Below are 19,210 nucleotides of genomic sequence, written 5' to 3'. Positions count from 1 at the left end.
TTGTAAATTTGTCACCTACTAGTATCCTCCGTGCATAAGTACATATTTAATTTCTACCAGCCCTACATAAAATAATAATGTGCAATTAAATAATTAATGGTATTACAAAATGAATTTGTTTAAAAATCTAATGAAATAAAACAAAAGCAAATCTGTTTTTAGTGTTCCGTACAAAACTTTGTTTACGGAACACTTATGGGATCACTTGCGTTGCGTTTTTCTCAGAGACCGTTTGACGTAGGTACCTAAGGCCCCCAAATTTCATTCCAAATTTTAGGGCCCCCCCACATCTAGCGTCTTTCGAGCGTCGACGTCTATCGGCGTCTGGTCAGCGCTATGGAAAATGACGTCGCTGCGCAGTTGCGGCGACGCTGCGTCGACGTTGCGTCGAGCAGCGGCCATAGAATTGTAGACGCCGACGCTCGAAAGACGCCAGATGTGGGGAGGGCCTTATAGCAATTACCACCACTCATATTGTAAATAAGTCAAAACTGCTTATTTCTTATTTAAGGGGGAAATTTAGGGGGTTGAGAGGGGTAGGCTGAATTTTCTTTATTATGGTTAAATTTTCATTGTAGATCATTAGTGCTAGTTTTAGGACGGTCCGGTATCCACGGTTCACTCACGGATGTCAACATTCTATATTTTCCGACGAAAATTTCTGAGTCCTTCTTAATTAAATGGCACAATGTAAACCTTACCCTTTGGAAAAACCTTCATTACACTCATTATGATCATAAAACCTTGCTGTTCATACTAAAATTACCTAGCAAAAGATTTTGAACACTAACACCTTGTTTTAAAGACTATGAGGTGTATTTGAAAGTAGGAAGGAAATGCAAAATGTATGTTGGCAGTTTTATATTAGGAGGACGACAAAAAAGGTCTCTTTAGATTTACTTTACAAGAGCGTCGTTAAGGTAGATTGGGGTTAAACAGAATAGACATTAAAATCATGGTCTACCTACCATCCCCTTTTCCTACATTTTTGTGTGATAATACAAAATATCTGCTTTTGAATGTCACTTTTGTCGTAATTGCCCATACGAAAATGTGTTAGTTCGTACACACGTGAAACTGTAACGTAAATATCATTAAAACCTACTAATGTATAAATCTATGTCCTCTTTTGTATTATATGTACATCTGCCTATGTCTGTTTTTTCCCCAATAAAGAAAAAAAATCGTAGGATCCGATTTCTAGGACACATCTGTAGGGGAGACCGAGACGAGTTGAAACAGAGGTAAGTTGAAATAACGTGAATTTTGCGGTATTGATAATCGTCTTGGGGCAAGGACGCATATTGAAGAATTTAGCGGGTTACTAGGACGCGGCTAATAATCGTTTTTCCACCACGATATCAGTTACATATGTCTCAAAAATTACGTTGTTTCAACTTACCTCTGTTTTAAGTAACCTCGGTCTCCCCTAATGTTTATTTCGATAGTCTCTAACCGCCCAGAAGCCTATAAAAAGGTCTTCAATTCAATTGTATTTTGAATATTTAGTTTGATGCTAAATGCCCATCTTTCAATGTTCTCAGTTCCCGTTGTGGTTAATGTATAGGTGGTAAACAGAGCGTAGTTATTCATTTGCTGTTATTGTTTGCATTTGCGAGTTATACCTTTGAATTGAAGCTGTGGGAACGGGAGAATACGTAGTAGCTTTAAAAATAAGCATTAAATAATGATTTTAGAGTTAGGAGTCTGAGTTTACGTGGTTCAATTATACATAGCTCCTGAGTTTCTTCTGCGTTTTGACTTGGGCTTTGGAGGCGACGGGTGACAAGAGGGCTGGCTCCTACCTTGCGCAACGCATTGGTATTGCCGTCCAGCGCGGCAATGCCGCCAGCCTTCTTGGCACCCTGCCCTAAGGCACAGAACGAGCCAGTTTTTTATTTATAGGTTACTAGCTGTGCCCGCGGCTCCGCCCGCGTGGAATTCGGTTTGTGTCAGTAAGCTGCTAAATACATGTATATAAAAAATATATAAAAAATATGTATATGAAAAAACATGTATATAAAAAATAGTACATTATATTACGCTGTATTTTTTTTATTTAAAAAATAATAACATTTATAATTTCCTGCATGATAATTTCTGATAAGAATTCTATCTTATTGTTTCATACTTTTTAGAGCGCGATTTGTAGTAGTCCGACTACGCCCGACTTTTTTAGTATGAGAAAGTCTAAGTCGCCTAGCTTTGGACCGCGTGCAGTGCGCCACATACGCAGGGCAAAGACGCCCGACTCTTTTAGTTTGAGGGCGCCGAAGGCGCCCGGCTTTGGAACGCGTACAGCGTGCCACGTGCGTCGGTCTACGCCCGTTACTTTTAGTACGAGGGCGCCGAAGGCACGGGTGCCTTTGGAATGCGTACAGCGCGCCACGTACGTGGGGCTACTCCCGACGCTTTGAGTATGAGGGCGCCGGAGGCGCCCCGCTTTGGAACGCGTACAGCGCGCCACGTGCGTCGGGCTTAGCCTGACGCTTTGAGTATGAGGGTGCCTTCGGCGCCCATATTGACAAGCGTACAGCACGCCACGTACGTCGGGTTACGCCCGACGCTTTGAGTATGAGGGCGCAGGCGCCGGAGGCGCCCGGCTTTGGAACGCGTACAGCGTGTCACGTACGTCGATCTACGCCTTACTCTTAGTATGAGGGCGCCGAAGGTGCCCAGCTTTGGAACCCGTACAGCGTGTCACGTACGTCGGTCTACGCCCGAAACATGTAGTATGAGGGAGCCGAAGGCGCCCGGTTTTGGAACGCGTACAGTGTGTCACGTACTACGTCGGTCTACGCCCGACTCTTTTAGTATGAGGGCGTACGTCGGGTTACGTCCGAAGGTTTGACTATGAGGGCGCCTTCGGCGCCGGGCTTTGGTAAGCGTACCGCGTGTCACGTACGTCGGGCTACGCCCGACATTTTTGTATGAGAAAGTCGAGGTCGCCTGGCTTTAGACCGGGTGCAGCGCGCCATATACCTACGTCGGGCTATGCTCTTTTAGTATGAGGGCGCCGAAGGCGCCCGGCTTTGGAACGCGTACAGCGAGCCACGTACGTCGGGCTACGCCCGACTCTTTTAGTATGAGGAAGTCGAAGTCGCCTAGCTTTTGGACCGCGTGCAGCGCGCCACATACATCGGGCTATGCCCGACTCTTTTAGTATGGGGGCGCCGCAGGCGCCCGGCTTCGGACCTGGTACAGCGCGCCAAGTACGTCGGGTTACGCCCGACTCTTTGAGTATGAGGGCGCCTGCGTACAGCGTGTCACGGACATCGGGCTACGCCCAACACTTTCAGTACCTATGAAAAAGTCGAATTCACCCGGCTTTGGAACGCGAACAGCGCGTCACGTACATCGGGCTACGCCCGACACTTTAATATGAGAGGGTCGCAGGCGCCTGGCTTAGAACCGCGTGCAGCGTGCCACGTACATTGGGCCTTCTTTGTATTTTAATTAGTATCCCATTCAAATATTATTATTGAATAATTTTTTGTCAATTCGTACTTTCTCAAACTCAAATTTAAACCCACATGTTGGATATATTATATTATTAATCGGCCTTCACAACCCTTCATTTTGATACCCTACTCGATAGGTTTGCACGATATTTTTTTCTAAAGGTTGCGTAATATGGCGTATTAAGTCCGCCATATTGGTTTGATAATGACGTCACATAGCCTATGTCACCCGGGATGACGTAAGGATTCTAATGATGTAACGTACGTCTAAATCGGTTAAGGCATTCAGAAGTTAAGGTGGAATAAAGAAACTCACACAAATAAAATATATATGTATATACCTACATTTTGTATGTCACGAACGCTGAAAACACAATACACTAACTCTCTCTTTTTTTTTTTGGCCGTCGTGAAAAAGACGGCACTGTGCAATGAGGGGCAATCAATTTTCTGTCGTTTAATTTTGTTGTATTTATTATTATTCAACATAATTATTCAAGTTGTTGATATCCGTAGCCTCTCATCTAAACTTAGATTAGAGTTAATTTGGCAAAATCCTTCCTCGGTGGCCTATTCATGTCACTACGTATTAAATTCAGCGCCATCTTTTAGTTTACCAGGGTACTCAATAGTGGTAGCACATATTTAAAAAAAGTTTGCCCCTCCTTCCTAAGTAGCGCCATAAGATTGGGGGGCAAACTTAAATCAAGTGGGTGTTGTGGCTACCCTCCCTTTTAGGGGTTGAATTTTTATAGCCTATAACCTGGCCGGAGATTTTCTCGACAGATTAGTAAAGTTTGCATCAAAATCCGTTCAGCCGTTTTCACGTGATGCGCGTTCAAATAAACAGACAAACAGATAAACAGATAAATAGACAAACAGACAAAAATTCTAAAAACTGTTGGAACGTGTTCTGTTATCGATTCTAAGTATCCCCAGCCAACTTTTTTTCAAATATCTTCCATGTACAGACTTTCGACCCTCTACAGCTTTATTATATGTATGTATAGATGTATAGATAGATAGATTGTACGAAACGCATATCGGAACTGGTTTACCCAATGTCCCGGTAGATGGCGCTGTTACCTCCGTCAAACTAGCGAACGTTAGTTCAACGTAGTTTTATAAGATGTTAAACTTTTTTTGTATTGCTTCTGAGAATTTGTGTGGAGATTGTTAATTATAGAATAAATATACGTCTGTTTATTACTAAACACGGTATTTATTCTTGCTTCCCCTTCGAGACCCTGGTGCAAAATTGTACATGGTCCCTCGAATCGGATAGCCTTTTGAAGCCAAATTGGAGTGGCGTTTTTGGGAGACGGTGCGGACTACACTTCGCGTCCCGTGCTTAGCAGTGGTTCGCTGCTTCAAAGGCCGGGAAAAGTTGCAGCTAACTGAGGTTGCCAACGCCATCTAGCGTTGGATAGCTGGCGGTTTCCTGTAATTAAGACTTGGATCATCGAAAGGCGTGAGTGGCGCCATCTAGCGACGAGTAGCTGGAAGCATCCAAAGTAGCAGATACAGGAGACGAGCAAGTGGCGCCATCTGGGATTAGCAGACGGCACCAAGAGTTCAACGAAGTGTGACGACACGTATCAGTGAGTGAGAAGTGCAAAATCGTGAGTACTTTTAAATTTATATTTCACGCGAGTTTCAACTTTATTTGCAAGAGCATTTTTAATTAGAAGAATCAGTTGTTTACATCGACTTAGAAAATTTCATCAGCGATTTATATGGACTTTCAACTTAGAATAATTGCCTTAGTTATTTGTATTGAATATTAACATAGAATAATTTGTAGTTAGTATTAACTTAGAATTATAAGCGAAATCCTATTGGAACGGGGAACCTATGCCCGATTTTTTCCCAAGTCTAACTAAGTTCCAAACACTTGTAAAATTTTACGGATTTGGCTTGTAATTTATTCTAAGTGTTTTCTGTGTCACAATTATTGCTAAGTCTTTTAGATTGTTGTGGTACATTGCTAGTTTGTTTACATTATGGACGTGTTACTTAACTATCAAGATGACTTGTGTACTCGTATTTTTAAAGCAAGAGTTAACTTTAAAAAGTCGCCTAAAGAGCGCATAACCCAGCATTACTTGGAGAGTAGGTTAGAAACCTTAGAACAGCTTTGGTCCGATTTTAGAAAAGGACACAAAGAATTAATGCGATTGCCCGACGTTGCAGCTTTAAAATCAAGGTCTTATGTTACGGGAGATACATACGATAAAACGGAAGAAGAGTATACTGATTACAAATGCGAATTAAAAGAAGGATTAGCTCACTGTACTCGTTCGTTGGTTAGTCAGTCAAGGGGTAATGACAGTCAAGATAACACTTCCTTTAGGCCAAATGTAGTGAAACTTCCTAAGTTGAGTATTCCTAGCTTTTCGGGGAAATATCATGAGTGGACGACGTTCAGAGATTTATTTGTGTCAATGATACATAATAATGACTCGCTAGACAGTGTTCAAAAATTACAGTATTTAAAAAGTTATTTAACTGGGGAGGCGGAGCAGTTGCTTCGCAATATACCTGTTTCCGACACAAATTATACTAGATGTTGGACACAATTACAGCAACGATATAATAACAAAAAGTATTTGTCGCATTGTATACTTAAACGATTGTTAAGTCAAAAGAGTGCAACGGCGGAGTCCCCAGGGTTCCTTAAGGATCTGATGGACACGTCGAACGATTGTTTAAGCGCACTGTCGAATTTAGGCATCGATGTGTCCACGTGGGACATTATAGTCATTCATTTGCTGTCGTTAAAACTAGACCCCGAATCGCGCAGGCAATGGGAACTTAACGTGGCGACTAACTCGGCTTCAGACGCTTTACCTACGTTTAGCCAATTTAAAGAGTTCTTAACGAGTCGATACAGAGCACTGGAATTTCTTAACCCTTATCTTGGCAAGGCTCAAAATATCTCGAATATAAAAAAAATTTTAGTTTTTTGTCACCTATTGAGCATACTAGATTATTAAAAAATAAGAAATAAAATCCAGGATTTTCCAGTTTCGGAAAATCATATGTATCATATTTGATACAATGCCAATAACTCGACAAAATAGTTACCTACTTTTTAGAAGAAAAATGAAGATTTAAAAAAAAAAAAAACATTTAATGCAACAGAAATTAGCATTTACTGCTAATTAAACGCAATCTAAAGCATCAGATGGCTATTAAACCTGTAAAAATAAATTATATCTACGAATACCTGATCACATGGGCGGAAAATTAGATCCCGTAAAGTTTCAAAAAAGTCGTCAGCAAAAAGTTGAGTAAAATATGAAAAGTAAACAAATAATGAAAAGTAAAAAAAAAAATTTTTTTTTACTTTGGGACCATTTTTTGCCATACACATATTTTTCCGTGCTACGGGCTACGGCGTAGCAATAATGCTACAGCGTACGAATATATAGTTATAAATAACATGTAGTACTTAAAAAAATCAAAGTTTAATAACTAAATAATACGACAACTAATATTAAATAATTGAAGCATGTTTTGTAACCCCACAAAAATAAAAAAATAAAAAAATCATGTAAAAATATTTTGACGATAACTTGGCAATGTATTAAATGTAATACAATACTTTCGATATGTACATTTCTGAGTTCTTGGCAGTGCATCAAATATAATACATAACAGTTTCATGTAAGGTTTTGTATATTAAATGTTTTTAAATTCGAAGGCATTGTAAATATGTATGGACTAAGAGACAGTAAAGATATCAAAATGTAGATTATGGAAAAATATATACTAACATAAGAAATAAATGCAAAACTTCCAGTACGAACCCAAATCTATTGTTTCCGCGGCGCAATGTTGATTATTACTAATTAATTTACAATGACACTCCTGTCAATTATTTTTTTCTATAAGTAAGGAGGGTAGCTCGACATATTGATGGCAGAATTATTGTGTTAGGTAATAAAGTGAACCTGCTAGATTTTTTTTAGTTCCATGTATCACGGGTGTTACGATGCCAAGATAAGGGTTAAACCGAGAAGCGTCAATAAGACCCCAAGTGCTTACGGGAAGTCGTCCAATACTAATAATAGTAGTCACAACAAATCAAATGTACTCCATGTCGCAAGTGTCGCAACCGCACCTTCACTCGCGTGTGAATTTTGTACCGAGCCTCACAAGCTTTGCTTCTGTAAAAAGTTTGCTGGTGAGGATTATGCCAAAAGACATGACTTTGTTACTAAAAATAAAATTTGTTACAATTGTCTAGGCGGTAACCACAATGTAAGATTTTGCCAAAAGGCCACTAGTTGTAGGATTTGTAAGAGAAAACATCACTCCTTGCTTCACCCAAAAGATGTATCCACTTCAACTGCCAATCCGAAGAGCGTAGTTCAGGCAGCTGAAACTGGGTCTGGGGAAGCCGCACATATCGTGACAGAGAACACACAAAATGAGTCCACACCGATAGTCAACTGTTTTGCGACAGGGATAGTGAAAGATGAAGTATTGTTAGCCACAGCCCTCGTAAAGGCTGAGTCCAAAACAGGAGACTATCAGGTGATTCGTGCATTCATAGATCCAGGCTCACAGTCTTCCTTTGTCACGGAAGCTGTGGTACAAGCCTTAGGGTTAAAGAAAGTGCCCACCAAGAGTTCAATTACGGGATTAGGAGGCGAGCCAACATCTGCTGTGCCTAAGTACACAGTAGACTTAACCATCCAATCGCTCGTTGATCCAACATTTAATATTGTAGTAAAGCCATATGTTTTAAACAAGGTCACCAATTACCTTCCTGGTAAACAAGCAACAGTTCCAGAATGGTTGAAACAGAAACAGCTTACCTTGGCCGATCCGACTTATAATAGACCCAATAAAATCGATGTACTATTCGGAGGCTAAGTCTACTGCAAGATAATTACAGATGGAGTACTCAAAGGTCCAAAAGGGTTTCCTCTATTACAGTGCACCACTCTCGGGTGGATTATATCTGGCCCAGACGGTTCAACGAGTACAAATAATAATGTGACAGTCTTACATACGCATACGCAGGTGAATGAAGATGATGTGCTGAAAAGATTTTGGGAGATGGAAGCAGAACCAAAGGTTCACTCCAGACTGTTTACAACAGAAGAACAAAGGTGCGAAGATTTCTTTGCATCTACAACAGTGAGAGACCAACAGGGCAGATATGTCGTGAAGTTGCCGTTTCGCGACAATCCTACCTGCAAGGGCAATTCAAGGAAGATTGCAGTTAAAAGACTACACAGTTTAGAGAGGAAATTTGAAAAAGATAGTACACTTAAAGCTAGATATACTGAAGTCATAAAAGAGTATGAGCAACTAGGTCATATGACACCTGTGACAGAACAGGATCATAAAAAGAAAGAAGCAATCTACTTACCTCACCACGCCGTGATCCGCGAGGACAAAAGCACCACGAAGGTCAGAGTCGTATTTGACGCTTCCTGTAAATATGAGGACGGGATATCACTAAACGATCAGCTTATGACTGGACCTACCTTGCAACCAGAACTTCGTCACCTCATTTTGCGTTGGAGACAGTACCCCGTCTGTCTAGTGGCGGATAAAGTAAAAATGTACAGGATGGTAAGAGTAGCCAACGAGGACACCGACTTTCAGCGCATAGTGTGGCGCGACAATGCTGAAAATGAAATCAAGGATTACAAGTTGCTGACCGTCACTTTCGGAACTGCTTCAGCGCCCTACTTGGCAGTAAAGGCACTCAATCAGGTAGCATGCGACCACAGAGAGCAGTACCCTATAGCTGCACCACGGGTCCAGCAAGAGTTCTACATGGACGATTTGATGACCGGATGTCAGACAGAAGACGAAGGTCTACAGCTGTACCACGAAATGAAAAGCTTATTGAATCAGGGAGGGTTCGTGCTACAGAAATGGGCCAGCAACAAAAAAGAGTTGTCAAAGCAGATCAATAGAAGAGAAGGAGATAACGTAGAAAACAAAGAAGAAAAGAACAACCTGGAAATAAAGATAGATAATATAACTAAAATACTCGGACTTACCTGGAATCGGGATGACGACGAATTTCAGTACTCGGTGAAACTACCGCCGCTATCGCCACCTGCAACAAAAAGAAAAATAATATCTGATGTTTCACGTTTGTTCGACCCATTAGGATGGTTAGCACCATGTGTCATTGCAGCAAAAATGTTTATCCAGCGTCTATGGCTAGCAGGGATCGGATGGGATGAGGAACCACCATCTGACATATTACAGGATTGGTTAACTTACCGTGAACAGCTAGCTCACCTTATAGACTTCCGGATTCCAAGATGGCTTCACACGCACGCGGATGACACACTTCATGAACTGCACGGCTTTTGCGACGCATCCAACGCCGCTTACGCCGCTGTCGTTTATCTTCGAGTAGTTGACTCAACAGGGAACATACATGTAGCGTTAGTGACAGCCAAAACAAGAGTATCACCTGTCAAACAAGTTAGCATACCCAGATTAGAACTTTGTGGGGCTGTACTTGTGGCTAAGTTGCTGGCAGAAGTAGCAGAAGTCATGAAAATACCCAAACCAAACATAAGAGCGTGGACGGATTCCACAGTGGTTCTTGCGTGGCTCAACAAGCACCCAAGCAGCTGGAAAACCTTTGTAGCTAACAGGGTATCTGAGATATTAAACACCATGGATTCTGCGCAATGGTCTCACATCCGCACAAAAGAAAACCCGGCGGATTGTGCTTCACGGGGTATGCAACCAGCAGAGTTAAAGGAACACGACCTGTGGAAGTTTGGGCCTAAACTTCTACACGACCAGATCATTCAGTATGCAAAGCCTAAAAACAATGATACTAATTTAGAACAGGCTGCAAGAGTTCACGTAGGAATAGTAGAAGAAGAATTCTGGATCAAATATTCATCTCTAAACAGACTTATACGTGTTGTTGCTTATTGCCGACGGTTTTTAAGAAAGCGTGACAGTACACAAAACAACCAAGTCAACACACGATATCTGCAAAAGTGGGAATTGGACGAGGCAGCCTTAATATGCGTTAAAAAGTGTCAAAACGCTGAGTTCAAGAACGAAATTGAGGAGATCAACAAAAGCGGGTACATTAGTTCAAAAACCTCGAAGATTCGTTCTTTAACGCCGTTTCTTGAAAACGGTATTTTGCGAGTGGGCGGCCGATTGCAGAACGCTTCAGAATTAGAAATAGCAAAACATCCTATTATTTTGCCCTACGACTCGCATCTGACCAAACTGATTGTGGCAGATGCCCATGAACGTACTCTTCATGGCGACCAGCGAGCTATGCTGAACTACTTAAAGTCAGCTTACTGGATAGTACGAGCAAAGGACTTAGTGAAACAACACATTCACAAATGTGTGCGCTGCATTCGCCACAAAGCTAAGATCCAAACTCAATTGATGGGAGCCTTACCTTCGGCTAGAGTTACTCCAGGTAGAGCGTTTATCCGCAGCGGAGTTGATTATGCAGGACCCATCAATTTAAGAACTTCAAAAGGCCGAGGACATCACTCATACAAGGGATATGTGTGCTTGTTCATTTGTATGGTTACCAAAGCCATACACCTAGAGGTAGTAAGTGAACTTACCTCACGTGGATTTCTTGAGGCTTTCAAGAGATTCACATCCAGACGCGGCCGCTGCTTAGAAATCTACAGCGACAACGGCACAAACTTCGTCGGAGCTGCTAAAGAATTAAAGGACCTCTTCAATGCAGAGAAGTCAGCTATGGTCCAAGAAATAGCGGAAAGTCTGGCTTTAAATGGTACCACGTGGCACTTCATCCCTCCTAAAAGCCCGAACTTCGGTGGATTATGGGAAGCAGGGATTAAGTCCACCAAATACCACATCAAACGGGTTATTGGAGAGTCGACACTTACGTATGAGGAAATGGCGACTCTACTCAGCCAGATCGAGGCCTGTTTGAATTCACGGCCTATCTCCATTATACCCAATGACCCAAATGAGCCCAATCCTTTAACCCCGGGTCACTTTCTGATAGGAGAGCCTCTAGTTACGGTTCCAGAAGTGAACTATGAATGCTCGAATATAAGCACTCTTAAGCGATGGCAACTGTCCCAGCGTATGCTACAAAATTTTTGGCGTCGTTGGTCTAACGAATACTTAACCCATTATTTACAGCGGTACAAGTGGGCGCATCAAGTTCCCGAACCTAACGTCGGGGACGTGGTTTTGGTGAAGGAGGATGATCTCCCTCCTTCTAAGTGGCTTTTCGGCAGAATCATGCAGAAACACCCTGGCTCAGATCAACTGACCAGAGTGGTAACTCTTAAATGCAAAAATACTTTAATAAAGCGACCAACGTCTAAACTTTGTATCCTGCCGGTAGCTAATTAGTTGTTAATATTTTTGTATCTTTAAGATCATTATGTCATTAGTGTAAGAAATGATCCCCCACCAGTTTCTTTTTGAATTCTTGAAATTAGATTAGTTTTTTAACACAGTCAAGCCTAATATTTCAGACACTTCACGGTGGGCGGTCATGATGAAGGACATGTTGTCCTTGGTGGGCGGCATGTACGAAACGCATATCGGAACTGGTTTACCCAATGTCCCGGTAGATGGCGCTGTTACCTCCGTCAAACTAGCGAACGTTAGTTCAACGTAGTTTTATAAGATGTTAAACTTTTTTTGTATTGCTTCTGAGAATTTGTGTGGAGATTGTTAATTATAGAATAAATATACGTCTGTTTATTACTAAACACGGTATTTATTCTTGCTTCCCCTTCGAGACCCTGGTGCAAAATTGTACATAGATAGATTTTAGTTTAGTAGTTATTTTAGTTGTATAGCTTTATGTAGTTTTTAATTTTAGTTTATAATTGTTTTTTTTTGTTTATATTACATGTATTCCTTGGGTTTTGAAGTGAGTATTCAGAGGTCTCAAAAATAGGTATAACACATACCTATGTTATCGTTGCTTTTATATCTATAGGTCAAGATAGCCGCGTGCATCATGCGGCTTGTTTGGCACAAATTTTGTGAATAATAATGAACGGAGTTCGTAAAAATATTTTGAAAACCTCCTTCGTAAGTCCCGTAAAAACTCGGGGAAAATTTGTAACCAGCCTATTTAAATAAGTAACGAAGTCACTTCACTTCATCGGACCTTTTTCAACTTTTCCCGCCAAAAAGTTACATTGTAATTTATTGCCAACCTAACATTTAATGAAATCAAATGGTAATTTGGTCGCGTTTCAAAAACTTCCGGCGGGACCCTAACGATCTCCATTGTGGGGTTCCGTAGTTCTTTCCATTAACGCTTCTTAATTGAAAATAAAAAGTCGTCCAGACAAGTTTCTCGGCGAAGCGCACTGGAATCTGAGGGAATTAGAAGAGTTACTTACTTGAGCTGCATTTCGCGAGGCTTTTTGCGATTTTACTGAAACTTTAGAAAATCCTGTTGAAGTTAAGTAAGACCGTATTTAAATGCGGGATCGTTTCCAGTTAATTCGCTCTTGTAAATATTAATCTAACTAATTGTGGTTTTAAAGGAAGTCCTTCGAAGACGGAAAATGCTATGGTTGGTTTTACACTTTAGGTAAAAACTGGGAGTATTTTTTCAGACAAATTTGTCCGTAATTAATCAAGCTGAGTTTTCTTTTATTGTCCCTTCTGTACTTATTTATGTTTCATGTGTTTTTGTAGTTTCATCACCCCTACTTCATTTTGGTTAAGTGCCTAATTATACATTATATTATCAATTTTTTTTTTCGTTGCAGAGTATCTGACACATTTTGTACGCTTAGGGAAGATGGCTGATAAGAAAAAATAACGTAACAAATGTATTGAAGCAAAATAATGTGTTTGGAAAATTGATTTGAAACAATGAAACAATAACATGTGAGAGAACCTGTTAGGCTACTCTATAGGCTCTGTAAATCTCTGTAACTTTTAGAAATGTTTATAGCTAATGGTTTTCTACGTAAGTATGTAATAAAAACAAAACTTATTATTTCCGTAAGTATCTCCTAATCCTAACCCAGTGGCTGACATTACGTTAGCGTTCAGTTATCTCTTCTCTTGTAACTAATCTGCTTTTGATACTTAATTATTGTCAAAATTCTGTCTTTACTGTGTACTTTGTGCCACAACAACTTACTTAGTTACTAAAGCCAAGTCTCAGACAGCCAAGTGTATGATTAATGCCCGCATCGTTAGCACTGCGAATGGCGCCCGAGTGACGGCTTTATTCGTCTTAAACGGCGCCATCACTCTACGTGACGAGTGACGTCATCAGGTTACTTTTAGAAGGGTTAAATGAAGAGGCTTTTGGTGTGTCGCAGTTATTTATTGAAGTATTACACCGACATAATGACGAACACTTTTAATTTTTAGGGTTCCGTACCCAAAGGGTAAAGCGGGACCCTACTATTACTAAGACTCCGCTGTCCGTCCTCCGTCCGTCCGTCCGTCCGTCTGTCACTAGGCTGTATCTCACGAACCGTGATAGAATGTTTTCACAGATGATGTATTTCTGTTGCCGCTATAACAACAAATACTAAAAACTGTAAAAACAGAATAAAATAAAGATTTAAATGGGGCTCCCATACAACAAACGTGATTTTTGACCGAAGTTAAGCAACGTCGGGCGGGGTCAGTACTTGGATGGGTGACCGTTTTTTTTGCCATTTTTTGCATTATTGTACGGAACCCTTCGAGCGCGAGTTGACTCGCACTTGCCCCGTTTTTCTAATAATATTTTGTTATAATTTTTGCATGACCAATTTTATTGTGAGTAGAGCACACTGTACTTCTAATTTTATGTCACCATCTACATATCCACTGTATTCTGGAAAATAAAATAATTTGTATTTATATTTTGTATTATTTTCTTGGTCAGTCATGTAAAAAAAGCAGCCAAGTGCGAGTCGAACTCGCCCATGAAGGGTTCCGCAACAGCAAGTAACATAATAAAATAGCGGTTTACGATTTATGACGTATTAAAAAAAACTATTTACTAGATCTCGTTCAAACCAATTTTCGGTGGAAGTTTGCATGGTAATAATGTACATCGTATATTTTTTTAGGTTTATCATTCTCTTATTTTAGAAGTTACAGGGGGGGACACATTTTACCACTTTGGAAGTGTCTCTCGCGCAAACTATTCAGTTTAGAAAAAAACTGGTCAAGTGCGAGTCGGCCTCGCGTTTCAAGGGTTCCAATTCAGGGTACATCATACAATTTTCAACATTTTTGAAACGTGACGTGAGTGAAACGTCTTGAAAAACCCGAATAGGTCAATCAATAACCAGATGTAACATGAAGTTTTCTGGCGTGGTGGCTTATATCTCTACAACTCTGAAGATTAAATGCTGAACAATAGTACAAGTGTCCAAATGCGAAGACTGAAGACCGAGCTCCGCATAGAGCTGAAAACTCGGAGCGTCCGACGGGTCGTGCTTCCTACAACTTCCAAAAGTGTTATAAAAGCGAGGGCCGAAGAGAGATAATACCTACAGGTTGGCCAAAAAATAAGTGCATTCCCGTAGCCAAGGAGGTTTTGAGATTATACTAAGCAACTTTTAGTATGGGACCAACCCCGAAATCGCGAAAAAAATGTATGCTCCCATAGAAAACGGACCAGCCAAAATGTATAAAACAGCCAAATTTTTCTTCGCGATTTCGGGGTTGCACGTTGGCAACGGGAATACACTTTTTTTTGGCCACCCTGTATAAGGCTTTTTAAAACACGTAACAATAGTAACATAATCAATCAGTACTACAAGTACCATTGCGGCTGTGTGCTAGATACAGCCTAGTCGCATTTTTTGTCTTAAGTCCAACTCACGCATGAAGCAAAAGGGCGCCTATTCGGGACGCTTCGGGCCTTCGGCCTTATGCGGATATCGGCTTAGGACCTTCGCAATAGCTGTCTACATCACGTTTCACTTAAACCATTGCGGCTCTGTCCCTAAAAAAACGTAACTGCATTTTTGTTCTTAAATCCGACTCACGCTTGACTCTAGCTTTCTAATAGGTTTTCCTGTCATCTATAGGTAAAGGACTATTTTGTGTATTTTTTTCAGAATTTTAGACCCAGTAGTTTCGGAGATAAAGGGGGGGGGGGGGGAATGGCCATTTTTTGTCTATTTTATTGAATAACTTCTAAACTTTTTATTGTAAATTTATAAGAAATTGATATGTAACATGTCGGATTTAGAAGTAAATATTATAGGGGAAAGCGAGCCGTCCGGCTCGCCCTGGCCCTCCATGTTGTAGCCGAATTAATTTCACAACAATTTACTAATACGGTTTATTTATTTATAAGGAAACCATACACTTATTTAATCGAACACATAAACACAAATAAGCACATAATCAGAATAATAAACAAAGTGATTCAGGTGTGATACAGCTCACCCTTAGGACGTGTAAACAGGCCGGCGGCTCGAGCGAAAGTGAAGTTCGCCTCCGTTCAAAAACAAGCCAACCGGTCTGCCAACGGTCACCTGATTCACGGAATGGTTAATAAAGTCGCCAACAGATGGCGCGCAAACACCAGTAATCAGTTAAGCCGCTTGTCAAAGTAAATCATCTACCATTCGTTTCACCGACCGCCACTAGATGGCGCAGAAAAACAATAAAATAAATCAATTAAAGATGGCGCTAATATCAATAACGCCGACAAACACGATACTGTTTACAAAACTTTGTTTTTTAATTTAATAGTTTACTCCCCAAAAGTAGCCCCTGTGTTTAAAATTCATTTGTTGACGTTACATATCCGTCTTTGGGTCACAGACTTCCATATGTGTACCAGATTTCAACTTAATTGGTCCAGTAGTTTCGGAGCAAATTGGCTGTGACAGACGGACAGACGGACAGACAGACGCACGAGTGATCCTATAAGGGTTCCGTTTTTCCTTTTGAGGTACGGAACCCTAAAAATGATATTAGTAACCTCAACATCATTTTTGAAGACCTATCCATACCCCACACGTATGGGTTTGATGAAAAAAAAATTTTTTGAGTTTCAGTTCTAAGTATGGGGGACCCCCAAAATTTATCGTTTTTTTCTATTTTTGTGTAAAAATCTTAATGCGGTTCACAGAATATCTACTTACGAAGTTTCAACAGTATAATAGTTCTTATAATAGTTTCGGAAAAAAGTGGCTGTGGCCATATGGGTTCTGTTTTTTGCCATTTGGCTACGGAACCCTAAAAATGCCGAAATGTCAAAAGTGAAGTCAAAACAGAACTTCCTCAATCTTGTGCAAATTATCTCTATTGTTATGTAATAACAATGAAACCTTTGATAATTATCTCAATTGGCGGCCTGAGCCTGCACATGAAATCAATGGCAAGATTAATTACTTATGCATGTCAAATTAGACAATATATTCAGTCGGCATTGTAGTAACATGCACGTCGTCTTGAATATCTATTAGCGATACAGTGGCGTAACTAGGGGGGGGGTTGGAGGGGGCACGTGCCCCGGGCGCCGTCCAAGGGGGGGCGCCAAAATGGGCAAAAGACTACCTCTCCGCCTTGCCAAAGGCACAGCAGGGATACTTTCGTCAGTCGTATTTACCACCACTGTAAAGTGTGAAATGCGGATGGTAATCTGGCCCTCCGGCAAATTTGGTGCCTGCCCCGGGCGCCATATCCTCCAGCTACGCCACTGTAGCGATACAATACCTAAACTCAAGAGGCACAAATTTAATATGGTGTTGAGTTTAATATGTGATTTGTCCAGGATCCTTATCACACAAAGACAAGAGGTTAGATTTAGCAACATAATTCGTTAGGTACCTAATACAAAGAGAATAAGATAGTATAGAGGGCTGTTGCCATAGTAAATTTTGTAGCCACGGTACATTTACTGCCATCTATCGACACACCATTCAAACTTAAAATAAAATTGAAAATGTATAGATTGATCAAAATATGTATACATACGGATAAATGATTTTTAATTTTTATTGTTCCATACTGACCCTGTTCTTTCATTGATATGTGTTAAAATTATTAAATATCAAACGGTGTTGCTAACACCATCTAGCCGAGAATAGGCCAAAGGTAATAGCGCCATCTAACTTTATTTATCTTATACGGAGTTATATATATCTCTGCCTAATATTGTTTGTTGTATATGAAGTTTTCCTACTAAGTAAAGTATTTTTTCCAAGAATTGTGTTTCCTCCGTTTTTTTGCACAAAACTATCTCTAATCACAGAGCCCATAAATCATTTCCCCTCCCCATCTTCTTGCTCTAAATTGATAACACCTGCCGTAATCTCGTGTCGCAGTTTACAACAATAGTCTACTTGAAGGCAATCATTCGCATTGCTAACCGAAAATTCGCTTCATACGACAGTATTATGGCTTTATTCTACCGGGTGTGGCCTGTAATATGAGCAAAAAATTTATCTGTAGGCTGTACTCCTCTTACTGACCAACATTTGTTCAGCGACTTTTAAAAATAACTTGTGGTTTGATTTTTAATACACGTTAAAGTTTATTTTAAGACGCAATGTATTACGAATTTTGTTATATTTAAGGCGTGACAAGCAACGTCAATCACAATGATATGGCGTGGCGATGGCGTCCATTGAAGACAATAAATAAAAGTGTCACCGTTTGAGGAGTACAATCTATGTTTTAATTATTTGCTCATGTTACAGGCCACACCCGGTATAGTAGCCTTAGCCAAACTGAGGACCGGGGTCATATCACTATCTCTCTCACTCTTACCACGATCTAGCAAGTGTAAATGACAAGTTTTCCCCGGTTGTCAGTTTGGTTTGTGGATACTATAGCTGGCTGATGGTGGCCCCGGTCTTATCGCTAAAGGGCTACCTATACGAGTATGTAGGTATTTCTTCTAAACTGCAAAACGTAATTCAAGACCAAAAAAAGTAAGAAATGTTGCCACTTTTTTACTAGCGTGTCTTGTATTTATGTACAAATAAGTAAATAATAGTACATTATTGTCGAGGCTCGGAAGTAGCTACTTGCAGGCTGAGGATTCGTTTTAAACGGACGACCTTGGGAGTCCGTTTAATTGAATCCGAAGCCAGCAAGTAGCCTTCCAGCCGAGTCATATATAGTGCTTTTCTCAAAAATGGTGCAAGAAATATAAATATCATAGAAATATTTTACAAAACCAACGTTCGTACATATATATTTTGACAAAAAAAGCCCTTCCCGCCTTTTTACTTTTTTTAATACAAAAATAGAAGTGTATTTTTCTGCCAAAAATACGCCAACCTATTTGAGCCATCTAAATAGTCGCGGTACTAATCATCTGTTTGGCTGTTTAATGGACCTGTGCCTTCATTTGGTATGATCATTTCAACTTTTAAAAAGTTTGGAACTCGACAAATAATGGAATTTGTATGCAACATTGCAGTCCCAAAATCGAGACTGCAATGTTTTTAACTTTTTAATTTTTGACTGACCATAAACTACGCGCTTCGCGACCTATTTTTTAGACGGCAGAGTCGACTTTGCCGTCCATTTTTGAGAAAAAGTACTTTTTTAAATAGTAGGAGTAAAATTACTAATGAATAAATTATCTGAGCGTGATTATTTATCAAAAGTAATTTACTATTTTACAAACAAATTATTGCAGTGGCAACATTGTCTTACTTTTTCTTGGTCTTGAATTACGTTTTGCAGTATAGAGAACCCTGATATGGTTATTACGTTATTAGGTACCTACTTTCGCCGTAGTTTACTTTGTGTAAGCAAAACACGGCACTGGAGCGGTATGTCCG

The 19,210-nt window shown here is 40.3% G+C and overlaps 1 long non-coding RNA gene across 1 annotated transcript in view; it reads right to left on the bottom strand.

Moving 5' to 3' along the window:
• LOC134670424 (uncharacterized) overlaps nucleotides 1–16,549 on the bottom strand; it is a 363,694-nt gene extending 347,145 nt beyond the window's left edge. The window contains exon 1 of the long non-coding RNA XR_010099056.1: nucleotides 16,414–16,549. This is a non-coding gene — a long non-coding RNA (uncharacterized LOC134670424). The remainder of the gene's footprint in view (nucleotides 1–16,413) is intronic.
• Between the last annotated feature and the right edge of the window lie 2,661 nt (nucleotides 16,550–19,210).

Source organism: Cydia fagiglandana, chromosome 13, assembly GCF_963556715.1.
Source record: "Cydia fagiglandana chromosome 13, ilCydFagi1.1, whole genome shotgun sequence".
Taxonomy (NCBI): domain Eukaryota; kingdom Metazoa; phylum Arthropoda; class Insecta; order Lepidoptera; family Tortricidae; genus Cydia; species Cydia fagiglandana.
Note: the sequence above shows the minus strand (reverse complement) of the source record. Positions and strands in the feature narration are given on the sequence as shown.